General features: G+C 39.4%; 1 protein-coding gene and 1 pseudogene across 1 annotated transcript in view; both read left to right on the top strand.

Moving 5' to 3' along the window:
- PXDNL (peroxidasin-like) overlaps nt 1-10,276 on the top strand; it is a 560,917-nt gene that overhangs the window by 82,969 nt on the left and 467,672 nt on the right. The window lies entirely within an intron of this gene.
- LOC105549828 overlaps nt 7,965-10,276 on the top strand; it is a 5,880-nt pseudogene continuing 3,568 nt past the window's right edge.

Here is a 10,276-nt window from a genome sequence, read left to right as displayed (position 1 = left end):
ATTTGCCTAAACCGTATGCCAAAGGGAATTTAGGGTGTTAAAAGAGTATTTTCTAGTATGTCCTCTTTTACTTTAATTTCTTTGATTCTTATTCTCAGTGTATAATTTAAAAATAGTTTGTTTGAATTCACTGTTTACCTCTACTCTTCCCTAACAAACTCTTTTTTGAAAATAAAAAATTTTGGAGCTTTAAGTCCTAAAATAATTATCCAAACAAGAAACTTAGAAAGGTGCTATGCTATTGATCTTTCAAAGCTCCGCATTATACTGATAGTGAGGTTTCGTGTAATGACAGGAATTAACTGCCCTTTGCTGATAAGGTGAGAACATCATTCCTCAGCTTGAAAGATGCACTCTAAGTCAATGATGTCTAGAGTTAACCATAAAACATGTATTCAAGATATTTATTAATATAAAATGGAATATTCTTTTGCAGATATGCTACTCAGAATTCAAGCAAACCTTCTCATATCCCTTCTTTTGTTTTTTCCTTTATATATATATTATATATAAAATATATCTATAATATATATTTGTGTATATATGTGTGTGTGTGTGTGTGTATATATATATTATTTGAGACAGAGTCTTGCTGTGTCACCCAGGCTGGAGTGCAGTGGCATGACCTTGGCTCACCGTAACCTCTGCCCCCTGGATTCAAGCGATTTTCCTGCCTCAGTCTCCCGAGCAGCTGGGACTACAGGTGCCCGCCACTATGCCCAGCTAATTTTTGTATTTTTAGTAGAGACAGGGTTTTGCCATGTTGGCCAGGCTGATGATCTGCCCACCTCAGCCTCCCAAAGTGCTGGGATTACAGGCATGAGCTACCATACCCAGCCTGTTTTTCCTTTATTTACATTCTTTGCTCACTTTGTTCTTTCCTCCTCCACGTTTCCTCCTTTTCTGAGAGCAAATCACCAAGAAATGGCAAGAAAATGCTTAGTTTTATAAGAAACTAAAACATAAGGTGTGCAAATCTTTTACTTTGTTCTACTTTTCTAAAACCAAAATCCACCAGGTGAGCACACTTGAGTTACATTTTGGAAGCCCATAGCCTTAAACTGCTTTATAGGATTCATTTGCAGATAGAAATGAGGGAAGGGGGAGGAAAATATGTTACTTATCTGTATTCATCAGAATGCTAGTGAATATGTTTTACAGCCTCAAGTAAGGACACTACAGGGTTTTCCTTTTCCTCTCAGTCTTAGATTTACTCTTGGATTTGGTTCTAAAGCAAGTGTTTCTAGAAGTCATGCTCATCCACAGATAACTACTGAGCACCTACCATGTGACAGGCGCTGTTGCCAGAACAAAGCAGACAAACAGAATTTAGACTCTTACTCAAGGTGACAAATTGCTCTAAAAGTGGCCACAGGGCACCTGGGATTTGTAGTGAACAGAGAACAGATTGTTGAAACCCTCCTGGGATCCCATGTGATATGGTTTAGCTGTGTCCCCACCCAAATCTCATTTTGAATTGTAGCTCCCATCATTCCCACATGTCATGGGAGGGACCCAGGGGGAGGTAATTAAATTATGGGGACGGGTCTTTCCCAAGCTGTTCTCATGATAGTGGACAAGTCTCATGAGATCTGATGATTTTATAAAGGGGAGTTTCCCTACACACGCTCTCTTGCCTGCTGCCATGTAAGATGTGTCTTTGCTTCTCCTTTGCCTTCTGCCATAATTGTGAGGCCTCCCCAGCTATGTGGAAATGTGAGTTCATTAAACCTCTTTCCTTTATAAATTACCCAGTCTCAGTTATGTCTTTATTAGCAGGATGAGAACAGACTAATACAGTAAATTGGTACTGGTAGAGTGGGGCGCTGTTGTAAAGATACCCGAAACTGTGGAAGCAACTTTGGAACTGGGTAACAGGCAGAGATTGGAACAGTCTGAGGGGCTCAGAAGAAGATAAGAAGATGTAGGAAAGTTTGGAACTTCCTAGAAATTTGTTGAATGGCTTTGACCAAAATGCTGATAGTGATATGGACAATAAAGTCCAGGCTGATGTGGTCTCAGATGGAGATGAGGAACTTGTTGGGAACTGGAATAAAGGTGACTCTTGCTATGTTTTAGCAGAGTCTGGTGGCATTTTGCCCCTCTCCTAGAGATTTGTGGAACTTTGAACTAGAGAGAGATGATTTAGGGCATCTAGCAGAAGAAATTTCTAAGCAGGAAAGTGCTCTTGGGTGCTGTTAAAAGCATTCAGTTTTATGTATTCACAAAGATATGGTTTGGGATAGGAGCTTATGTTTAAAAGGGAAGTACAACATGAAAGTTTGGAAAATTTGGAGCCTGATGATGTGATAGAAAAGAGAAACCCATTTTCTGAGGAGAAATTCAAGCTGGCCACAGAAATTTGCATAAGTAATGAGGAATCCAATGTTAATTGCCAAGACAATGGGGAAAATATCTTCAGGACATGTCTGAGGTCTTCACAGCAGCCCCTTCCATCAAAGGCCTTGGAGACCTAGGAGGGAAAAAAAAATGGTCCAGGGCCCCCTGCTGTGTTCAGTCTTAGGACTTGATGCCCTGTGTCCCAGCCATGGCTAAAAGGGGCCAAAATAGAGCTCTGGTCATTGCTTCAAAGGGTGCAAGCCCCAAGCTTTGATGGCTTACATGTGGTGTTGGGCATGTGAGTGTACAGAAGTTAAGAATTGAGGTTTGGGAACCCCTGCCTAGATTTCAGAGGATGTATGGAAATGCCTGGGTGTCCAGGCATAGGTGTGCTGCAGGGCAGAGCCCTCATGAAGAACCTCTGCTAGGGCAGTGCAAATGGGAATGTGGGGTGGGAAGCCCCACACAGAGTCCCAGTGGAGCTGTGAGAAGAGGGCCACCATCCTCCAGACCCCAAAATGGTAGTTCCATTCATAGCTTGCAGTGTGTGCCTGGCAAAGCTACAGACACTCAATGCCAGTTCCTGAAAGCAACCAGGAGGGGGCTGTACCCTGCAAGGTCACAGGGGTGCAGCTGTGTAAGACCATGGAAATCCACCTTTTGCATCAGTGTGACCTGGATGTAAGACATGGAGTCAATGAAGACCATTTTGGAGCTTTAAGATTTGACTACACCATTGGATTTCAGACTTGCATGGGGCCTGTAACCCTTTGTTGTGGCCAATTTCTTCCATTTGGAATGGGTGTATTTATTCAATGCCTATAGCCCCATTGTATCTAGGAATTAACTAACTTGCTTTTGATTTTACAGGCTCTTAGGTGGAAGGGACTTTCCTTGTCTTTGATGAAACTTTGGATTGTGGACTTTTGAGTTAATGCTGAAATGAATAAAGACTTTGGGGGACTGTTGGGAAGGCATGATTGGTTTTGAAATGTGAGGACATGAGATTTGGGAGGCGCCAGCAGCAGAATGATATGGTTGGCTGTGTCCCCACCTAAATCTCATCTCGAATTGTAGCTTTCATAATTTCCACATGTCATGAGAGGAACTCAGTGGGAGGTAATTGAATCATGGGGGCAGGTCTTTCCTGTGCTGTTCTTGTGATAGTGAATAACTCTCTGGAGATCTGATGGTATCATAAAGGGCAGTTCTCCTGCACATGCTTTCTTGCCTTCCGCCATGTAAAATGTGACTTTGCTTCTCTTTCACCTTCTGCCATGAATGTGAGGCCTCCCCAGCCATGTGGAACTGTGAGTCCATTAAACCTCTTCCCTTTAACAATTATCCAGTCTCGTGGTATGTTTTTATTAGCAGCATAAGAACAGACTAATATACCATCTAAGTGTTTATTTGTACATAAATGTTTATTGATTGTTTACTTTTCTGTCTTCTTCTATTAGAGAATTAGAGGGTTAGCCATTAGGGACAGAGATTTCATCTTAATAATCTCTACATTCATGGCATATAGACACATCAGTGGTACATAGTAGACAATTGGTAAACTGTTCAGAGATTACTTGGGGGTTTTCTTCCTGTAATTCCAAAATAAGGCCTATAGTTTGATGACATCCAGATTATGAAAATATAGCAATAATATATTCATAGAATGAGCTATACATAAAAATTGGTTTTGAAATAAAAAATGTGTAATGAAGGAAAAAAATTCAGGAAAGGTTATTTGGTTATGTTGACACTTTAAAATAGACTTTATTAGTTAGAGCAGTTTTAGGTTCATGGCAAAATTGAGTGGAAAGTACGGAGTGCCCATGTGCCATCTTGCTCCTGTAAGCTACCCCCTGTCAATACCCTGCATGAGGTGTTACAAGTGATGAACCTGCATTGACACATATTTATTACTCAAAGTTCATAGTTATTGTTTGGGTTCACTCTTGGTGTACATTCTAGGGGTTTTGACTGAAGTGTAATGGCATATATTCACCATTATGCTATCATACAGAACAGTTTCACTGCCCTAAAAGTCCTCTGTGCTCCACCTATCCTTCCCCCTTCTCTTCTAACCATTGGCAACCATTGAAATTCTTATTGTCTTCACAGTTTTGCCTTTTCCAGAATGCCATAGTGTGTCACAGAGCACATAGCCTTTTCAGATTGACTTCTTTCACTTAGTAGTGTGCATTTGAGTTTCCTCCATGTGTTTTTATAGCTCGATAGCTCATTTCTGGTTAATAGTTCCTAGTGTGGATGTACTCCAGTTTATCCATTCACCTGCTGAAGGACATCTTGTTTGCTCCCAAGTCTTGACAATGATGGTTAAACCTTCTATAAATATCTGTGTGCAGGTTTTATGTGAATTAAGTTTTCCTCTATTTGAGGAAATGCCAAGGAGCACAGATGCTGGGTTATATGGCAAGAGTATGCTTATTTTTGTAAGAAACTGCCAAACTTTCCCAAAGTGGCTGCACTGTTTTGCATTCCCACCAGCAATGAGTAAGAGTCTCTGCTGCTCAGTATCCTCACCAGCATTTAGTGTTGTCAGTGTTTTGGATTTTGGCCATTCTAAATGGGTGTGTAGTGTTATCTCATTGTTTTAATGTGTAATTTTCTAATGACATATGATATTGAGCATATTTTCATATGCCTATTTGTCATCTGTATATCTTCTTTGGTGAGGTGTTAGTGGGGCTTTTACCCATTTTTTGTTTTCTTATTGTTGAGTTTTATTTTTTTGGTATATTTTGGATAACTATCCTTTATCAGAAATATATTTTGCAAATATTTTCTTTCAGTCTGTCACTTGTCTTTTCATTCTCTTGACAGTGTCTTTCACATATAGCAGTTTTTAATTTTAGTGAAATCTAGTTTAAGTTACGTGTTACTTAACAATGGGGGTACGTCCTGATTAGGTGATTCTTTCATTGTGCTCCCAGGCTACAAACCTATACAGCATGTTACTGTACTGAGTACTGTAGGCAACTGGAATGCAAGAGTAAGTATTTATGTATCTAAACATATATAAAATAGAAAAGGTACAGAAAAACACCATATAAAAGACAAAAACTGGTACACCTATATAGGGCACATACCATGAATGGAGCTTGTAGGATGGAAGTTGCTCTGGGGGAGTCAGTGAGTGAGTGGTGAGTAAATGTGAAGGCCTAGGACATTCCTGTACACTACTGTACACTTTATAAACACTGTAGACTTAGGCTACACTAAATTTGTAAAACATTTTTCTGTCTTCAATAATAATTAAACTAAGCATACTATAAAGTTTTTCATTATAAACTTTAATTTTTTTAACTTTTTGATTCTTTTGTAATAACACTCAGCTTAAAACACCAACATATTGTACAGTTGTACAAAGATATTTTCTCTCTTTATCTCCCTATTCTATACATTTTTTATTTTAAAAACTTTTAATTTTTTTTTCATTTAATACTTTTTGTTAAAAACTAAGACACAAACACAAGCACACACATTCGCCTAGGCCTGCACAGGATCAGGATCATCAATATTACCATCTTCCACTTCTATATCTTGTCCCAGTAGAACATTTTTGGGGCAGTAACACCCATAGAGCTGTCATCTCCTATGACAGCAATGCTTCTTCTGGAACACATTTTGAAGGACCTGCCTGAAGCTAATTTACAGTTTACTTTGAAAAAATATATAAGCAGAAGGAGTAAGTAAAATAATACTTAAAAGTATAATAAATATGTAAATTAGTAACATAGTCGTTTATTATCAAGTATTATGTGCTATACATAACTGTATGTGCTAGATTTTTATACCACTGGAAGCACAGCAGGTTTGTTTACATCATCATAACCACAAACATGTTAGTAATGCATTACACAATGACCTTACTATGGTGACAACATCACTAGGCAATAGGAATTTGTCAGCTCCATTGTAATCCTATGGGACCACCAGTGTACATGTGGTCCATCACTGACTGAAACATCATTGTGTGGTGCATGACTGTATTTAATATGTTAAGCAATAGAATACATATGTGAAATTTAAGAGAACAAAATTTTACTTTTAACTTTTCTTTTTTGTTTACTCTCTTAAAAGGAAAGCTTTAGAGAAAATAAATGTAACAGAATCTATTTAAACAAAGAAGAATTCATGAACTGGGGAGCACTCAAAACTGGCAGAGCTCAGAGTGCTCTGCTAGAGTGTGAGCAGCAAGCTTTCAGAGGCTGAACGTGGAAGCAAAGTTAAGACATTTCCTGATTACCTACCGTAGGGGTTTGCATTATTTAGGCCTAGCGTGATTGTAGGTCCCTGGTTCCACAGCTAACCTGGTGCTTGGCTCTTTGTGACTGACTGAGTCTAGATGTTTCTTCCTTTTTATTTTTCCTTTTCTTTGTCAGTTATAAAACAATGCCCTCCAAGCCAAGTTTCAGTTTGCTTACATAGAGCTCTGGGTACAGAGGAAACCTTAGGCCAAGGGCTTCCTCTTATTTGCTTTAACAACTCTGTATTCCCAAAGTAAATGTTTGAGTTTTGTATTCTTCTAAGTGATCTTGCAACAGTAGATAATTGTAAACACTAGCATTGCCATGAAGAGAAATGTTTTTATAGTATTTTGCATTATTGTTTAACTTGATTCATTTTTGTTATGTTGGTTATGGTGCAGATGTTTATGGACCCCCACTGTGTAGCAGTACTATGGAATCATTTTTATGTGCTTTTACTTTGATTTGAGAGTATGTAATTGTAAAGTGATCCTATAGATTAAAAGCAAAATTACAAAGCAAAATGCCATGCTCTTTAGTACAAGCAACATAAGGAATTTAGGATCAGTGTTTCAAATTTCCAGGCAAACAATCTTGTTCCTAGTCTGCACTTACTATGAGTACTTGTTTTCTAGCATCTCAGGAACAATTTATTTCTTGATGCAAAACATTTCTTCCAATTTGTATTATATTGGTGTCATCTTATAAGGACAAACGGAGTAGTTAGACTTTTATTCAAGGTACCCTTCATGCTCTTGGCCATGGAGGGAGGCCCGTCAAGGATCATGATTGTTCTGTCATTTAGGAAGGTGGGGAGCCTTTCTTGAACTGGAAGAAAAGGGTTGAAAGTCCTTACTAAAACTATAAAGTATTGCCTGGGTCTAAGAATCTAGTAGTACTTTGAAACTTTATTCAGGTAGATTATTCCAAAATGGTGATAAATGAAATTAAACTTTTCAGTATAGTAGGTTATTTTTTTCAAATCCTAGATTTTTAAAATGAGCTTTTAGTGGCTCAATGTAATGAAAATATTGAAAGGAGCCACACCAGATTCATTAGCTTTGTAAGTCACTTCAAGATTTATTTTAGGTGAAGCCTTGTGCTGCTTTAAGTATCATTTAATGTTGAACATTCTAGGAATCTAGAATCTAGGTTATCTTCTAACCTAGAATGTGAGTTAAAGAATAGTTCAGTTGAACAGCAAAGAATAGTGTTTAATAAAACGACCTTATAGGCATGTAAGAAGACCTGTCTTCCTCATCTTCTATCTTTTTGCACAGTCACATCTACCTTTTTCTGGTCCCAGGTGGTTTCTGTGGGCACAAAGAGACATAAGACAGGGAGGTAAGGGCAGCTATCATGGGCCTTTCAATGAATTCCGTTTCTCTTGAGTTCACCAAGCCGGAGGTGAAGTGGGATGTAAGCAGGCTACAGGATCAAGAGGTACAAGAGCCGGCGTAGAGCCAGCGTGTTCATCCACTCGGTAAGGGACTTTGGGCCCATGGGTGCTGAGAGCTCTTCGCTCTACCTGGGGCCCCAGAGGTAATGGGACTCATTCCTGCTCCCATGGAGCTCGTTTTAGTGGGAGAAATGAACTATTCAAGAACTGATTTGAGTAGATTGCAGTTAGAGCTGCAATTGAGATACACACAGGGCATCAAAAAACGCTGCATTTCTTTCTGTAATGTTGAAGTCTCAGAATCAAGGATAGAATTTCAAGAGATTCAAGAGACATTGAACAAATCCTTTTTATTTTACAGTTAAAGCTGAAGTTCAGAGACCGAAGTGATTTTATCAAGGCTACATCAATAATTAATGACTGAGCCAAAACGTAGAGGGCAATGTTGTTGAAATAGTCAGTGGTCACATTTAAGCCTAATGAAGCAAAGTCTTTGAAAAATTATGACCCATAAAATCAGCTTACACATGTAAGATGACCTGTGTCTTACCTGTGTGTGAATACTTGCCTGTTGACCATTTACTATACATCCTTGCAGCACATAAAACACCTTAAGGTGTCTTACTAAAGAGAACTGGGTTCTATCCCCAATCAAAATGTTCTTTTGTTGTTCCCAATCTCCCAAGACTTATAATTCTTGCCTGGGAGTGCTTGGTAACACAGATTTGACAACCAGGCAGCTAATGGAATGAGGCGCTTCAAGAGCCTGAGGTGGGAGATTTTCTCCTCCTTCCATGATGGAGGCCAAGACAATGTTCCCGGGAAGGAAAGAGAACACTCTGCCCCTGAATTTGTTCTTATTATAGAAGCCTTCTATTCTGGAAGTGCTACTTTTATTTTGTAGCTAAGATGATCAAAGAAAATAAAGTAAGTGGTGTTAGAACCACATTTACAAACATAAATAGAATTTTCAATCAGTTTACTCAGATTTCTTCAAGTACTACCAATAAAAACATCACTTTTATTTCTAATGCTCTTATTTCTTGCCAATGGGAAAGACAAAAACACCGACATGCCTACCCATTGTGGCAAATGTTGTATTCTTTCTGTGACCGATGGACATGGCGCCATGGGGATGATGATGGGGCTGTTGATTGTCAACAAATATTTATGGAAGGTTTGATACTTTCTAGACATTGTGGGTGCAGAAAACCCTTAAAAGGACCTTGTCCTCAGCCTCTTAGTACATGGTTGAATAGAAAAGACAGCAAATACCCAGAAATTAGTAATAAACATCTGGAGTTCGAACCTGCAGAGAGCTATAATGGTGCCACTGCACTCCAGCCTGGGTGACAGAGTGAGACCCCATCTCCAAAAAAGAAGAAAAAAAAAAAAAAAAAAAAGAAGTGTCCAAGGACAATAGGTGGAGTCGGTGAGAGTTAGAGGAGTCTGGCTGCTGGGTGAGGGGAGCAATTGGGAGTAGTTCCTGGAGGAAGAGCTGGGCTGGGGTAAACTGAAACATGCATGAATTTTAGTGATTGCTGAGAAAGGCAATAGAGCTCATGGCACTCACAAGGACAGGGCAGGGGATCCTTAGATGATAAAAAGGACGGACAGGGAGCTGAGAGCTTTCAGGCTATTTCAGGTCTCATTGGGCTAAACCGGCTTCCACAGGGCTGGGGTGACCCACACGAAGCCTGTTACTCACCTCTGCCTACAGTGGACTTTGCTAGTAGTGTCCATGGCGTTTTATGGACTAAGGAGAACTATTTATGGTGGCTCACAGTGGCCTACTCTCAAAGGACAGAAACACCTTCCACAGGTAAACACAACTTCAAGTTCTCTTGAGATTGCTCTTCTTCCTGACATCTGATTTTTCCTTGTCTTCTGCATTGTCATGTGGTTGTCAGCAACTAATTTACATAACAGATATCTCTGTTGTCTCAGACCTTGTTTGGAGACCTGCGACTGCAATGGAGAACCAAACAGATGGGGTCTCTATTCTCCAGCTGTCCCGGACCCGCTTCCCAATCTCCTCTGATGACATCTCTTCTTCTGCCTGCTCTTTTATTTTTTATTTATTTTTTTATTATTATACTTTAAGTTCTAGGGTACATGTGCACAACCTGCAGGTTTGTTACATATGTATACATGTGCCATGTTGGTGTGCTGCACCCGTTAACTCGTCATTTACATTAGGTATATCTCCTAATGCTATCCCTCTCCCATACCCTCACTCCCTGACAGGCCCCTGTGTGTGATGTTCCCCACC

The sequence above is a fragment of the Mandrillus leucophaeus genome, unplaced genomic scaffold (assembly GCF_000951045.1).
Source record: "Mandrillus leucophaeus isolate KB7577 unplaced genomic scaffold, Mleu.le_1.0 Scaffold458, whole genome shotgun sequence".
NCBI classification, from domain to species: domain Eukaryota; kingdom Metazoa; phylum Chordata; class Mammalia; order Primates; family Cercopithecidae; genus Mandrillus; species Mandrillus leucophaeus.
This window is presented reverse-complemented; position numbering and strand designations above follow the sequence as displayed.